Source organism: Bacillus rossius, chromosome 6, assembly GCF_032445375.1.
Source record: "Bacillus rossius redtenbacheri isolate Brsri chromosome 6, Brsri_v3, whole genome shotgun sequence".
NCBI classification, from domain to species: Eukaryota; Metazoa; Arthropoda; class Insecta; order Phasmatodea; family Bacillidae; genus Bacillus; species Bacillus rossius.
The window spans coordinates 81,685,762-81,708,974 of NC_086334.1; positions in this window are offsets into that span (position 1 = coordinate 81,685,762).

A 23,213-nucleotide genomic window follows, 5' to 3' on the forward strand; every position below is an offset into this window, starting at 1 on the left:
AGGAGATTTCAACAGATGTGATACCAATATCATCCGAAGTTTCATCGTCAGCAATAGATTCTTCCACTAATGAAAAGCGTACATTGCGTCGGTGCAAATACTGTGACGCATCATTTACTATTACCTCAAATGCTCGCAGACATGAAAGAAGCAGCTGACAGAATAATGTTAAAAGAATACTGTTTCAGTGTATAAAATGTAATAAACTAATTTCACGTCTCGACAGCTTACATCTTCATTATAAAAAATGCTCCGAGAAGTATAATGAACATGGTTATTGTTTTGACTCGTGTGTTGTACCAGCAAATGAGAATATGTAAGTGGGACCCTGGTGATATGAACTTCAGTTCGTCTCTGGCTGTGGTGATGAATGGATCGGATAGACATTTAAAGTCATGTAAACGGGCTTAGTCCGTACAATAAGAAGACTGTTTGAATCGAGGAATCCACAAGACTTTAGTACTTTGTCTGTGTTTATTATGTACTTGTAGTAGTGTTGTATGTATGTAATAAAAGTGTTTTTTAAAAGAACTTGCCGTGTTTTTATTATCTCAAACCTGTCGCTTTTGTGGTATTTTTTAAAATTAAAGTTGTTTGGTTTTGGTCAGGGGTTGAACCAAGGACGGGAATCGATCTAATCAATCATTACTTTAATGAGTGAATTATTTAATGAATTTTGAACTTTTTCCCGAATCTCTAACATTAAAATTATGGATTTTCAAGATGACGTCCAAATTTCAAGATGTCGTGTGTCACAGTAATAAATGATTACTGCACTGTAGCGGGTTAGAATAAAATTATTCAGATGGAAATGTACTCTATAATACGAGTACACACACAAGATGGCATACTCCAGCAGGTGGTAGCTCCTGGTAGCATCTACTGAACATAAAATATCGGGTCCGTGATGGTCGACAAGGACAAAGTCAAATTTCGATGTCAAGGTTAAATTTTAAGGTCAAGGGCAAATTTCAAGGACAAGGTCAAATTTCAAGGTCAAGGTCAAATTTCAAGGTCAAGGTCGAATTTCAAGGTCAAGGTCAAATTTGAAGGTCAAGGTCAAAGTTCAAGGTCAAGGTCAAAGGCCAAGGTAAATGTTCAATGTCAACAGTTGAGGACAAAAGTATGGTGACCAGATAATTATACTTCATGTTATCGGCACACTCTAGCAGACGAAAACAAGATGGTGGTCTCCAGCGGATGAAGACAAGATGGCGGACATGATGTCATACCAGTTGACGATATATACCTTGGTTTTGTTGGTGGTAGATCAATCTAGGTAGCTTTCATGGAGGAAGGATCGACTGTTTACTCTCGCCGGGAATCGAACCAAGGACGTACATCGATATAATCAAACAGAATTCAAATACGTTAATTTTTTGATGAATTTTGGAATATTTTTCATTAAAATCGGATAATAAATAAAGATTTTCAAGATGGCATCCAAATTTCAAGATGGCGTACATGACGTCATACTAGGTGACGATATATATGCTTTGAAAACAGTGGTGGGAGTCAGTATGCCAGCGTCCACTGTGAGGGAAGGATCGGTCGCCATTTTTATTTTTTTTTGCACTCATCGGGTTTCGAACCGAGGACTCCGAGCTCTGTGTCTAAAAAGTACGTTTTTAAAAAAAATATATTAAAATTTAATTATTTAATTTTTTTTTATAATTTTTTAAAAAAATTTCATTAAAATCGGATAATAAATAAAAAAGTTAAAGATGGCGGCCGTAACGGAAATTGCAATGGTGACTTCATCATCCAATATGGCGGACAACACAATGCCGGAATTTTCGAGAACACAATGACGTCATCCAAAATGGCGGATCTAAGATGTCGGATCCAAAATGGCCGCCGTGATCTACTTGTCCCATTACGTTATGTCCCGTTACTCTGTGTCCCGTTATGCTGTATCTCGTTACGTTTTGTCCCATTATGCTGTGTCCCGTTACGCTCATCCAAGATGGCCGTCGTTACATCACAATCCAATATGGCGGTCATGGTATCCTTATTCCTAGAAATGGCTTAACTGAGGCTTGAGTTAAGGATGCTTAAGCCATTTTTAGGAATTTGGGTTCTTTCTAGGGCAAAACGACTTTTGAGGATTTTCGATATCCTAATTTTTGAATTGTGGAATTTTTTGAGATTTTTTGGCGGAATTTTTTTCCTAAGAAATGTAAATTTTGGCGGATTTTGAGGAATTTTGGGCAATTTTTGCCCAATTTTGGCGGATTTTGGCGATTTTTGAGGATGAAATTCAAGGTCAAGGTCAAGGTCATCCAAGATGGCCGCCGTGACGTCACAGTCCAAGATGGCGGAAAGGACACACAGCTCCACAACCTGAATCCTGTCCCAGTAGCCCCTATTATATACTACTATTTCCAATTTTTTTTTAGCAAAATTCGACCAAAAAATCTTTTAATAAAAATTAAAAAAATACCGCAAAAAATTAAAAAATATTTAAATTTGAACTCCTGAAAAGACTTTTGCCATATAAAAAACAAAATGTCTGCAAAGTGTCTTAAGTCAGCATTTTCACGCCGCCCTAAGCCACAGAGGTCATGACCACAACCATTAAGATGCAATAGATACCATTTTGAATTGTTATGTAACAGTTTCTATTTTTTTTACGGCCGGCATCTTGAAAATCCTAATTTTTTATGCTAGATTTCAAAATAAAAATTTGAATTATAAAAATTAATTATTAATAGAACATTTAATCAAATTTTCCATCATTTAAAAAAATTTCCGCCATATTAAAAATCTGTTATTAATTACAAATATAAAAATTTATAAATAAAAAAAATTAATTAATTATTTACTAATACATTAACTAACTTCATGAAGTCCATAGTTCAAATCCGATACATTCGCCATATTGTTTTCGTCTGCTGGAGACCACCATCTTGAATTATATCATCAAAGCTCCCATCTGCTGGAGGACGATACATTTTATTTTTCAAAACTTGCCACCAGAAACCTTAGTTGCACATAGTACAGAGTTCGTCAGCTAGGAAGTGCTGCCGCCATTTTGTTTTCAATACATGTTACTAGGAGCGATAGTGTCATTTATTAGAGACATCATCACGCTGCCACCATATTAGTTAAATTTTTTCTTACTTGTCAATAGACTGTAGTGCTAGCCTCCATCTTGTCACCATAAAGGCCACCATCTTGAAAATCTGTACTTATTAAGCAAAAAATTCGGGAAATGTTCAAAAATGTATCAAAAAATTCATTAATCAATCGATCACTTGAACTTATTGATTATATTGCATGGTTTCACTCCTTTCTCGATCCAAAAAATTAATTTATTTAAAAAATTTAATTAAATAAAATATGGCAAAAAATTCTAAAAGCAACTTATGTTCCTAGTCTACAATTCTCTTGTACACCAATGATAACATATGGGCTGCCATATTAGAAATTCGTAATAATATACCTTTAAACTAGAAAAAGATTCTGAAAATTATCGAAAATTGACTATTAATAAAAGATTGATTTGATAGTTTTCCATACTTAGTTTAATTATCGGCTAGTGATAATGTGAGTACCCTACTTTTTACTCTCAACTAATCAAGGAGGATAGAGTTGCAAGGTAATACGAGATGTAACATCATGGTTCATAAGATAAATTTAATATGCTGTGTAAAGAACCCAAACGATACATAACAAACTACATGTTACCATAAGCTTAATTACAGCTCAAATGCAAAATACTTAACTAGGAGACAACAGCAATAGTTCATATGTAGAGCTCTCCGAATAGAATCAATCCAAACTACAATATTTTCATTATTCGAGCCACATAAAATAAGGTTGATGGTGCTGGAGAGCGGTATGACAGGCCGCACCACTGCCATCAAATAACATAGGTTTGTAAATCTCACCTCAAAACCTAAGTCACTGTTAGGATACACACACCCCCAATATAAGGATTATGCCAGCATAAAACTCAATACCCAATACCACACTTGCAACTTTGTCCAATAACTTCCACAGGTACAAAGTGTGAATACAAAATAATAAATATATACATATATATTATTAAAAAAATATCAAGCATCGTTAACAAATTCTTTAAACATTTATGTCTCTAAGTGCCCATATTATTTCTTTCCTCGCTAAGATCATTGTTCACTTCCATTTGGTATGTGAAAAATATTTTATCACAGTACTAAATAATAAATATCTCCTTAAGCTACATGAAGCCCTTATAATTGCTTATATCATTCGAGTTGGGGCATAAAAAACAAGGTATTGACTATAGCATAATATATGCTGAGCCCCAATTTGTATTCCAAAAACAGTCTTGATTTATAAACATCCCTTTCGGTAATTCACCATTATTCATAAATCCTCACAATATAAATTGTGAACATTCATTTCTCAAGCAAGCCAAACATTGCTTCGTAAAATGTCATTGCTTAACCACACTTTCTTCTTTAATGTCATCTACATGCACAAAGTCTCAGCATTTCTGTTTGCGAATATTTACTTTGAAGGACGCTTCAACCTGCTAATCACTGCAACCGACAATGGGCCAACAAGAATAACAATATTGGAAAAGTGGGGGCGGGGGCCTTCTTCTAGGAGAACCTGTTGCAGCTAGTTTAGAGGTGTACATAAAAGAGTATACAATTAGACGGGATCATAACATATCGGCCAAGGTCGCTTGAGTCCCAAGATCAAGTTCAGCACAGGGCGCGGGACAGACTTCTGTGTTAACAAAACACTGTGCATGCGCGGGTGCGCCTGGTTGTCCGCCTAAAGGGTTCCCACGCCGGTGAGTCAGGCTGGGGCCGGGAATTCAGTCCGGTATTTCTCTAGAGCCGTCAGGTGGACTTGTACCTCGCAACTCCACTCACGGAGCCCCGGAAAAGACGTCGGAGGGGTTATCATAGCGCAATTTTGTTGAACATCTGGACGCACATTTCCCAAGATTAACTGCACAAAGTCCGACTCGGGCAGTCCCACCCCTAGAACCTCTGCGAAGGCAGCCACAGAGTTAACGAAATCCACCACCGGCTCGCTGGGCTTCTGGAAACGAAATACCAAGTCCCATTTCAGGATTTCCAAGACGTGGGACCGACAAATTGAGCGCACGAGGAGCTTTTTGAACGACTCAAATCCAGTTCCCTGCTCAATAGCAGCCGTCAAAGTACAGACGTGTTCTCCTTCGCACTTACTAAGGAGTGCCTGCCTAAAGGCCTCCGGACCGACGAGGCGCTGCCGAAACAATCGCTCGGCAGCCATGACGAACTCCAAAATGGCCCTAGGTTCATTTCCCGTAAGGAGCGGGAGTGACCTGAAGGAGGAGAAGAATAACTTTTGAAGGAACTGTGTGCCTTCCTGCTGACTCACTGTGACCGGGGTCTGCCGTGGCTGTTGCTCCGCGGGAACAGCAAACTTACTCCGCATGAACTGCGCCAGACGCGCACGCAGCTGTACGACAGTGTCATCGGAACAAAATGGAAGCTCGTTCTCCTCGAAGTGGGCCAGCAGCTCCGCCTTGCGAAGACGGTATATCCACCCTGTTTCAGTCGACATGATCCTGTAAACAGTTGACACACGAGACAATGCTGCAAACAGCAGAGTTGTGCAGAGTTGAAGGATGCTTCAACCTGCTAATCACTGCACCCGACAATGGGCCAACAAGAATAACAATATAGGAAAAGGGGGGCGGGGTTCTTCTAGTAGAACCTTTTGCAGCTAGTTTAGAGGTGTACATAAAAGAGTATACAATTAGACAGGATCATAAGGAACATGAGGCTAGTATATTATTAAGTATCCTTATACACACAAATATATATATATATATTTTGGAATAATAAATACAGGTTAAAGTGCACAAGTAAAAAAACAAGTTACAGATTATTTAGGTACATCGTGCGCCACAAGTGGTACTACTGAATGAGTTAAACGCGAACATAAATGAACAAAGTTAAAGTGAGCACCTATGCTCGGACCAATTCCTCCTCTAGAATGTTGGAATCGGCATGACATGGCACAACATAATATGAGACCGTCGGGGGAAGGAAACGTACCCAGAAATTATGCACGCTGCACGAAAACAAGAAAACCTGGGCTTTAAGACATTCACACAGACGTCTCATACACGTGCGACAGAACCAGTAGAGCCTGCGATCGAAACCCCATACCGGGTAATAAAATAGGGGAAGGGGTGGCCAGCCAGGAGGCTTATGAAAACCACACTTTACAAAGGGCACGGATAAAAAGGCAGAAAGAATGGCATAAAAAATATCAGATCTTACTGGAGTGACTGCGCGACTGAGGCGCTATCATTTGGTGGCGAGAAGAAGTACTAATAAATCGACTTGTGGCCGACGAGTGTGTCAATGCTAGGAGTATATGGAGTAACCAGTGTTGCCACCTAGCGGCCCGAGACATAAGGATGAGAAAGGTTGTCGTTACCTCCGCGCGAAGGCGCTAGTGCCAGCGCTGCCGACGCCCACAAGTGGCGTTAGTGACCATAGTCGTCACTAGATGTCGTTAAAGACCAGAATCGTATCTGCGGCTGTCAAACCTGAGATGGCCTTGAATTCGGTTACCATCCCCAGGAGTTCACAATCGGTCATCGCTCCTAGTTTCAATTCTGAGAAGAAAGGGTGAGGGAGCAGGGGGGGGGGGGATGGCTTAAAAAAAGAATGGTCTGTGGGACGCAAAGCCCGTGGGATCCTCCTGTCGTGTCTTGCTGCTAGTGAACCTTATACCAATTCGTGACAGAGTTAGCAGGGCTCAGCACTGCTCCACGAGCTGCTGTAGGCAAAAGTAGTCATGCGGAGAAATTAAGTTACCGGCCTCCTACATGCCTGTAGGTGGGAGAAATATTAGCCAGACTGATAACCTAGCATTAGGCTGGGAAAAAAATCAGCTCGCCTCTGAGAACAGAGGCTGAGGGCCTGGCCGTAAAGAAATAAGATAAAAAAAATTTATTTACAAAAATATTTATGATAGAAATTTTTTTAAATAAACGAGCCTAAATCCTTAATTTCCGGCACATACTCCCCCGCGTTAAAGCGTATCTTAGGGGAAAGCAAAAACAAAAAAAACCATTAACTTTAGTAGGACGAGTTACTAGGTTCGCCTGTATCCTACTACTTACATGCTAACACATAAAAAAAAGATTAAACACTCTTATGAACTAATGTGGACATTATTAATAACATGATTAAATTCATTAACTTAAATAAAATTATTAACTTAATTGGCCACTTAAACTAACACCTTCTTATATTAGGTTTACTTACTAACTAGTATCATGGATTTTTATTGTTACTTAATTTTACTACCTAGGTTTAGTATTCTTCAGTTAAACTCCTAACTGAGTCATATATATATATTTGGCATGCCAAGGCTTAGAGAAAGTAATCGCTCCTATTTTAAATTCGGATGCACTTTCTTAAGGTGGGAGATGTGCGCTCGTGTCACATACTCTCCGGAACTGGGGTCGGCTAGACTCACAGTCACTGGGGTTAGAAATCGTTGGATCTGTAATAGTCCAGTCCAGCGATACGATAACTTGGCCTATCGTTTATCGATGGTCTTACCCTGCGGGTGTGCTTTGCACATTACCGTGTCACCTACCCTGTAGGGGTTAGGGGAGTGGTACTTATTGTACCTTCTCTGACTTGTTTGGTGAGCCAAATATAAATTCCTACGCGCCTTTCTCCAAATCTCCGCGATGTCTTTGGGATCATCCGGCAGTAGGTCTTCGAGAGACCAAAGATTGGAAAGGGTTGTGTTTGGCTTATAAGTAAACATAATCTCAAATGGGGTGGATTTGTGTCCCTCATGTCGGGCATAATTAAATGCCATCTGTAACCACACCAAATTACTGTCCAATTATTCCTGCGCATTCGCGTGGAATGCTATGAGCGCCGAACGAAGATCTCTATTAAGTCTCTCTGCATGCGAGGGTTTCGGGTAGTATGGCGATGTCGTCACATGCTGTATACCATGCGAGAAACACATGTTCTTGAAAGTTCTGGATGTAAACTGTGTTCCGTTGTCGGATACAATTATGTTCGGTAATCCTGAAGTTTTAAAAATGTGATTTTGTAATGCACGCACAGTGGTGTCAGCTGTAGCCTTACGGAGTGGGATAAGCCAAACAAACTTAGAAAAAGCATCTATGCCTAAAAGAAGCATAGAGGGTCCAGATTTGGATCGAGAAAATGACCTTACAAAATCAATAAAAAGTTTTTGCATAGGTCTTTCGGCTACTTCTGAGGCAATAAAACCGTACTGTGTATTTTGTGCAGGTTTACTTAGTGCACATAGCTTACATAACTTAACTCGCTGTGTAATGTCCCGGTGCATTCCTTCCCAAATAAAATGGCGTCGGATACCTTGAATGGTTTTATAAATACCTAAATGGGCACCGAGAGGTGAACTGTTGTAATATGTGAAAATCATATAACGCAGATTTTGTGGAAGAACAATTTTAAGGTGCCTTGACTGTTGTGTACGCTTTTGTAGGAGACCTTTAGCTAACTTATAAAATTTCGGAGCTGTACCAGCTTTAACTTGTTCAATTATTTTTTCCAAATATGGGTCGGCTTGTTGATGTGTTTGTATGTCCTGAAAAGCTAAGGGGAAATAGGTTAGGAGTGCCTGACACGAAATCTGAGGTTCCTCCTGAGATATTGCTTTGGAGGGGTTCTCGAACATTCGAGAAAGTGTGTTAGCCACAATGTTTTGAGTACCACGAATATGTTGAATATTAAATTTGAGAGAAGAAATTTCGGTTATCCACCTTCCAAGTTTTCCTAATTGTTTAGGGTGGGCTAACAGCCAGGCGAGTGCCTGATTATCAGTTTCCAATAGATTCATGGGAGTGCGTCGTTTGCCCTACAGGAGTTTGCCCTAAACGCATTTACGAAGCATATTCTAGCATTCCTCATTCCAAACAGGCGTTTGCCCTACAGGCGTTTGCCTTACAGGCGTTTGCCCTAAAGGCGTTTGTACAAAATGTTTGATAATTACATTCGGACCAAGCTCCGGCATTTGCCCTAAAGGCGTTTGCCCTAAAAGAAGTTTTTCGACAGTCGTTTGCCCTAAAGGCGTTTGCCCTACAGGCATTTTCCCTAAAAGTTTACGAATTTTCAATAATCCGAAAATGAATGCTCTCCGGCGTTTTCCCTACAGTCGTTTGCCCTAAAGGCATTTGCCCTACAGTCGTTTGCCCTAAAGGCATTTGCCCCAAAGTCGTTTGCCCTACAGGCGTTTGCCCTACGAACCTTTTCGAAGATAGATGTCCTTACGTGTGTCGCCCCTGTTGACAAATGTTGGAACCATTCTCCAAATGAGTACAAAGTACAAAATTCACAAATTATATGGCAGCACATACGGTTTGCTTTCCCAGCGTTGAATTCTAAGAATGCAGCTGATAATTGAACCTTACAACAGATGGTGCGCCTATCTCAGTGACTGGATTGTATTTTTAAAATCATTTTTTAACAGAGAGGTTTAGGATGTAATATTTTCATTGGTGGAGGGGGAGGGGTTAACTAGCGAACGAATTAACTTAATTTAATATTGCTGCTATATATAAAAACAAGCGTTAATAAAAGGAGCTTACAAAATTTTATTATCCTTGCCTGCTGGAATTTTCACTTAAAGTCATCCTAAAAACGATAACCCTAAAATAATTTAAGGCAGAGGATTATACATTTGCATTTATAAAAACATTTTCAGTGTTTAAAAGTTACTGTTAAAATAGCCTCCGAGACCTTCATGCCTATTTTCAATTTTTATGTAACATGTGCCCAACTGAATCTGTCGTTTTATTAATATGTTCGTAGAATGCGGTGAAAATACTTCCATCGAGAGTGTGCATATTTTGCTAATTCGCCCAGACCATCTATAGCTTAACCCCTAATAAGTTTTATGGGAACAAGTGAAGTAAATTAAATGACTGATTTAATGTATGGCAGCCAATGAAATGTACAACTTTTCAATATGCATTTAATCATATCATCCATATTGCCACAATACTTGAATGAATGTGATAGGTATGAGTGTAAACTAGGAACGATTTTGATATGTCGTGGAATGTACAATAATGAATTACGTAAAAGTATAATACAGAAAATATAACTCTGTTTCAGATGCTAATGAATCAGAATATTCGCAAAAAAAGTGCAACTTTAGTTAATATATTTTCTAAACAATTAAACAAACAGAATTTACTGGAAAATATGTTATTCATAACTTAGTAGGAACAAGTGACGTCTATTCACCATCACCTATGTTTAATAAATAAATACGTTCTTTGTTATTTTTGTTTTGTCTAATTGCTATGTACATGCTGTGCTGGAAAGACTATTACTTCTAGATTGCAATGACAGGTTTTTTTTGAGCACACGGTGTATGTCATGTTGTCTACGTGTCGTCTTTGAAATCGTAGATTTTATTAGTTTATTTTCACATTTTGACATGGTTTATGAATCAAAACAACACATAAATTTGTATACAACCTTAGTACTCATAACATGGTAATTGTATGGTTTCTCAGCCGTATTTATAGTGATATGCGATTACGTAATAGAAAAGGTGTTTTCGTGTATGCTGCTGAAAGAATTCACTTCTTAAAATTTTATTTATGTGCTATGTTATGAATGCCGTATTGCGATACTTATGTAGGCCCTACCCGGCAGCCTAGTATCGAGAGCTAGGGAGGTATAGCATTGAGCTTGAAACCATTGTCATCAAATCCCACTCGCAGAAAGCAGTGCTTCACTTGTTTTTATTCATTTCTTATTCATGGACACTATTACTATAATTATTTATTACCGCGATTGTAAGATTTTTTTATAAGTATATACAAAGTTACACAAATGTTTCAAATTAATAGTTTTTAGGGTATTCCTTAGTAGGCATACTAGGCAGAGATTTTCTTAATTAAGTGTGGTAGGGACGACATTTGGAAATTTCTGTGATTGTTTGGAAAATGTCTTATATATAACATAATATTATTTGTTTATATTTATATATATGCAAGTGATTGATTAATATTATGTGTTCATAAGATTTTACATAGTTATTGAAACTTCTGGAATTTTTCAGAAAGTTTTTTTTATATTGGTAGGCTGTATGGCGAAATCTACCTTTCCGACTGGCTGCCATTGGGGATTTTTCATTTATAATTATGGGAGATATGATTTCACACTATTATGCACACAGACACTTCATATCTAAAACAATCTTGTTCAAACAAAAGGTTTTTAATTTTTTAATAAGACATTTTTTTTGGTGATCGATATCTCAAAGAAAACAAAACCAGTAATTCGGCAGAATTCTATACGAGCCTCGTTGCCAAATTTAATGGACGCAAAATAATAAATTACCTACACACAGACACAGCGAGGCTCTTTTCAGCGTAAATGTTACATGGCAGGACAAGATTCAAGAAAGGTTTAGCTTGGGAGATGTCAGGTAGGAGCACTAGTTCAATACACAAGAAAGTCATTCGTAAAAAGATTCGACACGGCACAACTCGGCGTAAACTGGCTTACCAAGAAGATAGTCGGTTGAAACTAAATCGGCGTGAACTCCAGTCGACTAAACCAAATGTTGAGTATGGATCCTCATCAGGGCAAGTTACTGATGTACAAGGGTGTGATCTTCCTGAAAATGAACTATTAGGTAAGTTTGAACATTACATCGCGTCACTGCAAGTCACTTTGGAAGAAGGAAGGAATATTGTGGAACAAACAAATATGCATACAATCCCGCAAGGAAAGTCGTTCTGTGTGCGGTGGGCTAAATTCCCGTTACTATTATTATTGAGAAATACCATTACATATCTTCATTATTTTATTTTGGGAAAATAAGTGGTATCCACTATGGAAATATGGGAAATATTATGGATATATTTAAATATATATTATATTACGGATATAGCCTATTTTTAAATCATGCCAACCAATGACTATTATCGGCCAACTCATATAACTGAATGTCAAAGTGATCTAACACAAACATTACAAACTAAATGCAAATTATGGAAAACCCAGAACAAAACGAACTGGAATAATTCTTCATTGTGTACTTCAGCTGTATGTTGTGTATACATTCCAGAATAAGATAGTATGAACAATATGTAGGAGTTTAACAGCATTATTACTATTATGCTAATTAAGAAAATGTTTAACAGCTAGTATTCGCATTATTTACCTATATTCTCGTAATATTTTAAGTAATCATAGCGTAATGCGCGTCTGACAGCTGAAATTGAAATAAGCAATGCCCCGGAAAAAAAGTTGAACCTTTTTCCAGCGATATTTTTGTTAAATCGCCAATACCTACTGTTTTTTTATCATACGATTTTTTTTTTGGTCGAAGACCTTACATCACCTAATGTTCCGAAATATTTTACAGAAAAAATATTCGATAACATTGAACTGAGCGCAGGGAACCATCTGTTGGTGAATCTAGGAAGTTCATACCACATGAATTCCCACCAAACCTCTAGCCATCTAGCGACGGTTTTGTAAGCTTTGCATTTAGAGGGAAAACATTTATTGGGGTACTGCCACCTGCGGAGGAAATATAAGCTACAAGAACACTGTTTGAATCGTTACATAATTGAAAAAACCTACATTACCCAAAATAGCCTTAACTTCGTTTACCCTAAAGTCATTTGCCCTACAGGCGTTTGACCTAAAGGCATTCGCCCTACAGGTGTTTGTCCTAAAGGCATTTGCCCTACAGGCGTTTGCCCTACAGGCATTTGCCCTAAAGGCGTTTGCACAAAATGTTTGATAATCCCATTCGGACCAAGCTCCGGCATTTGCCCTAAAAACGTTTGCCCTAAAAGAAGTTTTTCGACAGTCGTTTGCCCTACAGGCATTTGCCCTACAGGCGTCTGGCCTAAAAGTTGGCGTGGTTTCGTTAATCCAAAACATAAGTGCTTGCCGGCGTTTGCCCTACAGTCGTTTGCACTAAACGGCATTTGCCCTAATGTCGTTTGCCCTACAGGCATTTGCCCTATGTTTAGGGTAAACACCTGTAGGGCAAACGATGTGCACCCATAATCAGTGACGAAACGTTGTTCAGTGCCCTTGGGCACTAGAAATGCAGATGAACTAAAAGGAGAATTAGAAGTTTCTATTACCTATTATCTAACTTTTTCTGTACATGTCTTCTCATAATTTCCATTTTAGGACATAAAAAGTTGATAAGGGTGACTTTTGACTGGCGTGGTATCGGTCAATTCAATTTGATATTCAATTAGGTTGATCGACCTAATTTCTTAGTTAGCACATCTGAAAATTCATTACACAAATTCCGAATAGCAACTTGTTTACTGGGCTCGAGATAATCCAGGGACAAAGAATTTCTCTCGTCAGTGTTGGTAGAAACATTAGTAACTTGTCCTGACCTTTTATTTTCAGGTTCCACGAATGATATGACAATATTTTTATTAAATTTAAATACAAAACTTCCTGCTTGTAGATCAATCAAAAAACCTGTTTTAGCGATGAAGTCGGAGCCTAGAATAAGCTGCGTAGCTAAGTTAGCTGCCACAAGAAAAGGGAAATTTCAAGTGAATAATTCTATCCTGATTTTCACTATAGCCACTTTGGATATACTAATTGGTTTGTCCGCTGCAGTAAAACAGCGTACATCCGTGATTTCTGTTTTCAGAAACTACTTGTTCTTCTGCAATTCCCTAAACAAATAACCTTAAATTAAACTACGAGTAGCTCCTGTATCTATCAGACTAATAATTTGATTTTTGCCAAACATTGCTTTAGTGTATGGTAATACAGTTCGGACGTGACCGAAAATGTTGTTACACCTACGTTTTCCTTTGTTAGTCAGGCTAACACATGTTTTGCAAATTCTTGTGAATTTCTCAGAATTTTATTTATGATTAATTTGCTGTGTTAAGATCTTCTGTTTGTGTTTTCTGTCTTTTTCTGTGTATTTCTTTCTTTTATTTTTCTTGTGTTTTTGTTTTCCTGTGTTATGCCTTATTTGATTTTCATTTTGTTTTTGTGATTCGTTAGTATGAACATTATGAACAGAAATATTCCTCTCAGATGAAGTTTTAGGTGGACCAGGTAGAAATTTGCCTGGCCACCGGCTTACGCGTTTTTTGCCTTGTTGAAATTTGGTTTGAAATTTTTGTGTTTACATTGCTCAATGTAATGTCCTGTTTGCTTGCAATAATTACAGAAAGGTGGTTTTTGTTGTATGTTATTGTTTGAACTATACCTATTATTTCTGTAGTAGTTTGTTTTCTGTTGTGGGTGGGTATTCTGTTGTTTCGTGTACGGAAAACTATTTGCAGTTTGTTCCTGAGAATCATGCTTATCCACTGACTTCGCTGACCTGTTTCTCTAAGTGTCTGCATATTCGTAACTCATGGCCTGTATACAGAGTTGATATAGTTCTACAAAACTCCGTGGCCTAGCCTGGAAAACAGCGCGTGAGCGCTCTGCCTGATTTAGTCCGTCTACTATGCAACTAACTACTTCGCTCTCTGATACACCCAATCTGAGAACCGCCGCGGCTTCTCATAGTGCGGCAATGCTTCATTACTTCGCTGTAGCCTGTTGTACCATTTCAAACGATAATAAGTCAAGAGTCTGGCAGGTATAAAAAAATTCAAAATTTCTTCGTGGTATTTGTCAAAAGAGTAACTATTTTCTATTGCTTGACCCGTTCTTTCACTCAGTGGTGGTTGGGTGTAGGGAAAAACTATCTCCAACAACTGTTTGTCAGGAATGCTCCCTTTCTGTTTGATTTTAAGTAAGTGCCTTATAAATTCGATTAATTTATCTGGGTCAAGACCACTTGTTTCTGGAAAACCAACAAGTAATCTCTCGACTGGATGGGCAATTTTCTTATAACAGCTATACTCAGCCGCCCTTGGCGTAACTGGTAATGTTGTTTCTGGTTGATTTTGCGTTGATGGCGGAGGTGGGGGTGAAGGATGTGCAATTTGCGCGGTGGGGATGGTAGGGATCAGAGTTCCTTGCCCAGATGTCCATAAAGAAGGAAACTGGATATATGGATTAAAATAGTACTGGTTTGTGGCGAATGGGAAACACAAATTTTGTTGTGTTAAAGGATGCGGATTTGCAGGCAAGTTACCGGAAAATGTGACACTGGTGATGGGAGCTGTAGACACATGCATGACTGAGGGAATTTGAGTGGTGGCTGCTGGAATGGGAGAGGTTGAAACTGTGATGAGTGATTGAGATATTGATGTTGATGAAATGGGCGGAACCTGCCTTTTTTGGCACAAAGATACTTGTGTGTCGGGTTGCCTTATTTCCTGGGGAAACTCCGCATTTTCACTCTCTACATTTCCTAGTGTTTCCATTCCTAGGTTTTCTGTCTGGGCAATGTTAGCCCGAAGGTCCTGTTGAGTTTCCAATTTGGCTGCCCTAGCTTTCAATTTAATTTGGAAGGCGTTTGTCGGTTGCAGACAACGATTTAGCTCAGTTCGATAAACACCATTGAGCACAGCTGCGGAAAGTACCACTAGATTTTCCAGTCGTCTGGTGACATGCTCTAATCGCATAATGTGTCGCTTTACATTGGGCAAATTCTCTTCCACATCTGAATAACTCACGAAAGCAACTATGTCGTAAAATTTGGAGCAAGCTATGTTGAATTTCTCGAGTATTTCCAAATTTAGATTATGTACTGAGGTAGAGAACTTATAATGTACTGCGGCTCGAAGCCTCTTTCACAGCTCTTGCGTATTTCCAGTAGTTGGTAAATTACGCAACTGCAACTCGTAACTTAATTCATCTAATAGTAATAGCTCCGGAGTTATCATCCTGTCCGGATTCATAGTATTACACAAAACAAATCACTACCCTCTTAAAATGATCTCTTAACCTTATAACTTAGTTATACACTTAAATCTAGCTTATGATTAAAACAATTGCTTTATTGTGTGGGAAGTATGTGCCTTTATAATTTATTATTATTATTACTACGTGCATCGGGAAATGAACAGAGTACTCTGGGTGGAACAAGCTGTCAGGTTAGCTTGCCAAACACGGTACCTACAATGAAGGTCATGTCAGACAACAGGACTGACCTTGGTGTGCAGCGCCTTTAACTGGGGGTGTGGGGGAGTGAGGTGTATCTCGTCCAGTGGACACGTCTCTGTTGATAAGCCACGCGTGCGGCCCGAGTTGCGTGGGCGGGCAGCAAGCTACCTCTCGGCGCGCGCTCAAATGTAAACACAGAGACCGAAGTGCAGCAAAACTAATGATAATTTTAAAATTCAAGGGTCAATTAAGCTACTAAGTGTATCAGCAGGCAGTTCACCAATTACTTACTACAATAAGATTCTTAGTGACCAAAAAAATTTAAAAAAAAAATTTAAATTTTTTTTTTTTATAAATTTAACTTTTAGGTATGATCTTTCAACTTAGGTATGCCTATACTCGTATCCATGCTCTGCTACCATTTGGTAATACCCCAAGTGTCTTAAAGAAAAAAATTAAATAAGAAGGTAAACAGATTTGGAAACTCTGAATACTGGGGCCCTCAATTAATAACTATAAAAAGTCAACAACAGAGGTGACACTAGGAGTAAACAAAGCAAATTTATAGACTCCCTACGAACACTAGGGAGAAAAAGGGATCGTTATTATAGATTAATTAAATAAAAAACAAAAGTTTTGTCTATAGAATTCGTTATTTTATTAATCAATGTTCTTTCTTTATTTATAGATTAAATTTTCCTTTGTAACATCTGTTTTTCATTGATAAGTGATCTTACATAAATTCCTCACAATTACACTTATTAAATTATATTCTTTAAACTTATTTACGAGTGGGCCGGCCCTGAATGTTTAACAAAAATAACCATCTTTAAAGAAATGAATGAAATTAACATTGCTAACTTTACAGGTTGTACATATAGTCTTGCAAAACATTATATAAATTTCCTCTACTCGAAATGCTTTAACTGTCCGCTGTCTTAACTGGGTTACACTATTTTTAAGTTCGCAAAGAAAATAATGGAATGAAGCGGGTATCACCCAGGGCTGTAGGTTGACGGTGATCGAGGTAGTAGGCTTAACGATGGTGGATACTGCTCAGGAACCGACTCCAGAGGTTCTGTCAGAGGATTTTGGTTGCCCCAAACTTGGAACCCTTTCTGAAACAGAAGTCCAAATTCCAAAGAATCAGACCTGTTTCCAGACAGTATACTTAAATGGCGCAAAAGGCCGATAGAGGGAAATTAAAGGGGGGATGACGTCAATACTTACCAAAACAGGGTGTTGGTCCTGGCGCTCAGGAGAGGGCGTCTCGTCTCCGGAAACCCGAACCACGATTCGCGGTAAACACGGAAATCTTCATGATTTAATAAAAATATACTAAGTTTCTCTACTTTTAAATAAACTTCTGACTGGCTAATCTTAATTTTAGATAGGGACTTCATCCCTGTAGTCTGAGAAGACTACTTAATTCAAGATGCGATGCCGATGATTCGCCGAAGATCGCAGTTACAAATGGTACCAGTCAGTCAGGAGGCGCGCACCGAAGTCCCTTCAGAGCGGGATATCATCAGTATATTATAAGTTCGGGGTCTCTAGAGAATGGGAGGGGGGTAAGGCTCTAAGCCGAAAATTACCGAGCCCACCCGAAGGTGTCCGACATAAAAAAAAATCAGATCTTACTGGAGTGACTGCGCGACTGAGGCGCTATCTTTTGGTGGCGAGAAGAAGTACTAATAAATCGACTTGTGGCCGACGAGTGTGTCAATTCTAAGAGTATATGGAGTAACCAGTGTTGCCACCTAGCGGCCCGAGACATAAGGATGAGAAAGGTTGTCGTTACCTCCGCGCGAAGGCGCTAGTGTCGGCGTTGCCGACGCCCACAAGTGGCATTAGATGTCATTAAAGACCAGAATCGCATCTGCGGCTGTCAAGCCTGAGATGGCCTTGAATTCGGTTACCGTCTCCAGGAGTTCACAATCGGTCATCGCTCCTGGCTTCAATTCTGAGAAGAAAGGGTGTGGGAGCAGTTGGGGGATGGCTTCAAAAAACGCATGGTCTTTGGGACACAAGGCCCACGGGAACCTCCTGTCGTGTCTTGCTGCTAGTGAACCTTATACCGATTTGTGACAGAGTTAGCAGGGCTCAGCACTGCTCCACGAGCTGCTGTAGGCAAAAGTAGTCATGCGGAGAATTTAAGTTACCGGCTTCCTACGTGCCTGTAGGCGGGAGAAATATTAGCCATACTACTAACCTAGCATTAGGCTAGGAAAAAAATCAGCTCGCCTCTGAGAAAAGAGGCTGGGGCCTGGCCGTAAAAAAATATAATGAAAAAAAAAAAAAATTTCCAAAATATTTATGATAGAAAAATTTTAAATAAACATGCCTAAATCCCTAATTTCCAGCACACCTCGTATCTTGTAAAAGTTATTTAAGTGTCTTATCAACATAAGGAAACACTCTGAAATGGAAATCTGAATTACATGAAATTGTTGTAAATGAACTGGTCAATAGAGGTGCACGTGAGAGAAAGTGTACAAGAAATTTAATGCAGCCCCTGAATGTCCTACAAGGAGCTGGAAGATCGTTTGGTTATGAGATTAAATAAAAAGTCAAGATAAAGTTTGCTAGGATTCTTTTTGATTTTTTAAATTAAATCATTCAAATTCTTTTCTATTCATTTAGTTTGCTGGTTGAATAGTAGTAAACATCATTATTTTATAAACAACAACAACTAAGTTAAGTTGGCCCGGGCCCTACACAGAATTATACCAGTTATTCATTAAGGTTAAATTCTTCCTTAGAAACAATATAACATACATGTATAAAGACCAAAAACAAACTAAATTTAAATTGTCTCCCAGCTGGCACCTGTTGATTTTATTCGGGGCATGTTGCCAGCGGAAGGCGGGAAATTCTCTGCCCTGTTGCTTGGGACCAAGTTAAGGCCAGAATGGTGGTATCCCAGTTGATGACCGGCTAATGGGGCTCCTAATGCACTCCTGGAGCCATCAGGTTGGTGGAATCTTGGCGGTACACTTGAACCTGCCTACAGACCAAACCAATGAAAGAAATTAGGCCAGAACTGTAGCCGATTAAGGGAGGGGTGGGAATCGCCCTCGTGAAGGGGTGGAATCAAAAAGGGACAGTGGTGAACACTTACCGAAGCGGGCAGAACTCAGCGGTCTCGGTACCGGGTTGGTGCCCGTCGCGCGAAGACACGGTCGTTCGCGGAAGCCATGTTCTTGAAGTTTAATAAGATACAAAGAATTGACTAATTTTTCTAACTGCTCTGGGCAGACTACCGAAGACAAATGTGAGACTAAAGTAATAAGGCCAGGGTGCCTTTAATGTAGGTTACTACATTCCGCAGGCGGATGATGGAATTCGGCGAAATGCATGTCAGATGCGGATCAGTGGAGAAACAGACCCGTTTGCTCCATTAAAAAGCTGATGAGAGAATCCTCCTCGATCAAGTGGACTTCTTAATTAAAAGCGAGGGCTCTGCCCTTTGGGTCCAGGTGGAGGGGACTCTTCGATCTCTCGAACCCTCGAGCGCATGGTCGAATTATACGAGTTACCTCGCAAAAGGGGAGGTGAACAGTGCTGCACTCTTGCGGCAGTCCGGGGGAAGGACACATTGTTAGTTGGTGTCTCTCTCGTTAGATGGGGCGAGCTGTCACTTGCGGCATGCCCAGAAGTTTTTTTGTAAGGCCTCACCGAGATGGCGGCCGAATGGGGGGGTCGCAAACCTTGAGTGGGACCAGTGACCGAAAGGGGTCTATGACTGCCCGTGGTCACCTCCCGCAGGGTTCTAGGTGTGGGGAGAGGGGAAATTTCCGCTGGGGCGATGGAAATTCGCGGCGAACGAATGCCGCTACGTGTCTGTTCCGGCTTCAAGACTGCTGATAGCCATACTTCCACAAAGTCCATTGGGAGCGACGCCAGTGCTTGCCACAGCTTTTCTAGTCACGAAATTGTGTAGGGTTTTGAGATGCTGGGCCTGACTGGAGCTGGGAATTATAGGAGATGGCTGCTTAACTCAGCTTCGGCGAGCTTGAGAGCTGATGGACTGAAGATGGGGGAGGGGTGAGGAGGAAAGAACACCCTACAAAAAATAATTCACCCGGCCATACACTGGGCTGAAAAAGCCCGTAGGACAATAAATTTAAAATTAATTTTAAGATTTAAAAAACTCAATTATTATAAAATTTAAAAAGGTGCCTATAATGCACATGATTGGCACATACTTACCCCCTGAAAGACGGAGTCAGGGTGGCTATCATGAGTTACCTAAAAACTAGGGTGACTTATGCTATACCAGTATCGACTATAGTAAACTACTTACAATAGGTAGAGTTCTTACAGGTTACAATTGCATCTAAAACTTTCAAATAACTAATTAACTAAGTGGCGCCACTTAAAGCCACACTTCATAACTTAAAACTTCTTAACTTAAACATATTTTAAACTAGTAGCCTTTTTTTTATAACTTATAATTAGCACCTAAGAATTTTTGAAATATTAACACTGTGTGTTGAGTTTGGCGTGCCTATATATTTGCGCTGTTCCCGTAAAAGGAAAACCATTGAAGAGTGCCCTTACTTTATGTTTGGGTGCACTTTCTTCAACTGTGAGATGTGTGTGCGCGCGTGAAAACAGCCTGAGCTGGGGTCGTCTAGAGCGACAGTGACTGGCGTTAAGAATCGTTGGCTCTGCCAGGGGCCATTCCAACGATATGAGAGCTTGGCGGATCGCTTGTCGATCGCCTTGCTCAGGGTGTGTGCTTTGCACAGCACCAAATCAACTACTTTGTAGGGATTGGTGGAACGTCTTTTATTGTATTTTTGCCTGGTTGCCTCGTGGGCCAAGGTCAGGTTTTTACGAGCTCTACTCCAAACATCTTTAATGTTGTGTGTGTCGTCTGGTAGTAACTCACTCAATGTCCATTGGTTAGAGAGTTGGGTGTTGGTTTTGTAGGTGAACATGAGTTCAAACGGTGTTGTCTTGTGACCTTCATGTCGGGCCGCGTTGAAGGCCATTTGCAACCACACGAGATTCGAGTCCCACCTATCCTGCGAGTTCGCATGGAATGCTATTAAAGCAGACCGGAGGTTTCGGTTGAAACGCTCCGCATGTGAAGACTGGGGATAGTAGGGAGTCGTGGTCACATGTTTTATCCCGTGTGAGAAACACATGTTTTTGAAAAGTGTGGATTTGAAATTTGTAGTGTTGTCGGAAACAATGATGGAAGGTATACCGGAAATCTTGAATATATTATTTTGAAGGGCTCAAATGGTGATTTCGGCCATGGCTCTTCTGTCAGGTATTAGCAACAGAAATTTTGAAAATGCGTCCACGCATACCAAAAACATTGAATTTCCATCCTTTAACATTGGGAAGGGTCCCACAAAATGGATGTAAAGTTTTTGCTTGGCCCTTTCGTCCACATCGGAACCAAAAATCTGAATTGTGTTTGCTGGGCTGCCTTACTCAAAGGACATAATTTACATTATTTTACTCGTTGGGTTATGTCCTTGTGTGTCCCAGCCCAGATGAAATGCTTTCGAATGTTTTCAATTGTTTTGAAGATGCCTAAATGTGGGCCTAAAGGTGATGAGTGATAATAATGCAAAATCATGTCCCTGAGATTTTGAGGTAGGGGAATTCTGAAAATTTGCATTGCTGGGTTCTCCTTTGAAAATTTGTAATACTTTGGAGGTGAGCCTGAATTTATTTGCGTGATTATGTCGGACAGTTGTGGGTCAAAACCTTGATGTGATTGGAGATCGGAAAATGCTAAAGAAAAATCCGTTAGCAATGCATGACATGCAATGGGAGTTTCTTCCTGAATTTTGGAATTGGAAGGTGACTCGAACATTCGAGAAAGGGTGTCTGCCACGATGTTTTGGGAACCTCGAAAGTGTTGGATATTCAATTTGAGGGAATCAATTTTTACAATGCAGCGACCTAATTTACCTAATTGCTTGGGGTGAGCTAATAGCCAAGCAATGGCTTGATTGTCTGTTTCCAGTAGAAATTCTTTATTTTCCAAATATGGCCGGAACTTATCTATGCCGAAAACTACGGCAAGACACTCGAGTTCATACACCGAAGAGGCTTTTCGTTCCTGGTGCGTTAGCGTGCACGAGGCGAAAGCTATTGGCTGCCTACAACCATCAAATTCTTGTGAAAGCACTGCGCCAATGGCTATGCTGGAGGCGTCGGTTTGCAGCATGGAAGGCCTGCTAAAATCAGCCATTCTGAGAACAGGTGGGCTGGCTATTGATTGTTTTAGAAATGTGAAGGCTTTGTCTTGTTTGGACCCCATTTGAAAACTGAATTTTTCTTTCATAGAGCATTGAGTGGGGCGGCATGTTCGGCAAAATTGGGGATAAATTTTGCATAGAAATTTGCCATGCCAATGAAACATGAGATTCCTTTCGCGTATTTAGGTGGTTGAAAATCTGCTATGGCCTGGGTGCGAGTTGGGTCGATCGTCACTCCCCTACTAGAAATCAGGTGTCTGAGGAAAAAATTTCTTGTATTGCAAATTTTACTTTTTTCGTATTGACCGTTAGGCCAGCTTTGTGTAGTCGCTCAAAGACTTCTTGAAAATGAGCCAGGTGCACTTCAAAGTTTTCTGAATAGACGACGACGTCATCCAAATAATTGAAAACTGATGTGTATTTCAAATTGCCGAAAATTTGGTCGAGTAGGCGTGTTAACAACTGTGCTCCTTTGGCTAGGCCAAAAGGTACTATTTTGTACTGGTACAGATTCCACGGAACGGAGAATCCGGTGACATGTTTTGACTCTGAAGTTAGTGGTATTTGATGATGGGCCGAATTGAGGTCAAAAACACTTAAAATTTGGCTTTGCTTAACCAGTGACACGCTGAATTTAAAACTGGTAATAGGGTCATTTCCACTTCAATTTGTCGGTTGACACGACGAAAGTCGACCACCATGAGGTGACCTTTACCTTTATCTTTTGGTACCAAAAATGCTGGAGACGCGAAGTTAGAAGTGGATGGCTCTATTACGTCCTTGTCCAACAGGTTCTGTATATGCTCACACATTAGCTGCATTTTAGGTACTAATAATTTATAAGTATGACAACTAACTGTTGTTTTGTCCAAAACCTTAATTTCATATTGTGTGAGATAGGTGCGTCCTAATTTCTCACTTACATGGTCTGGAAAACTTC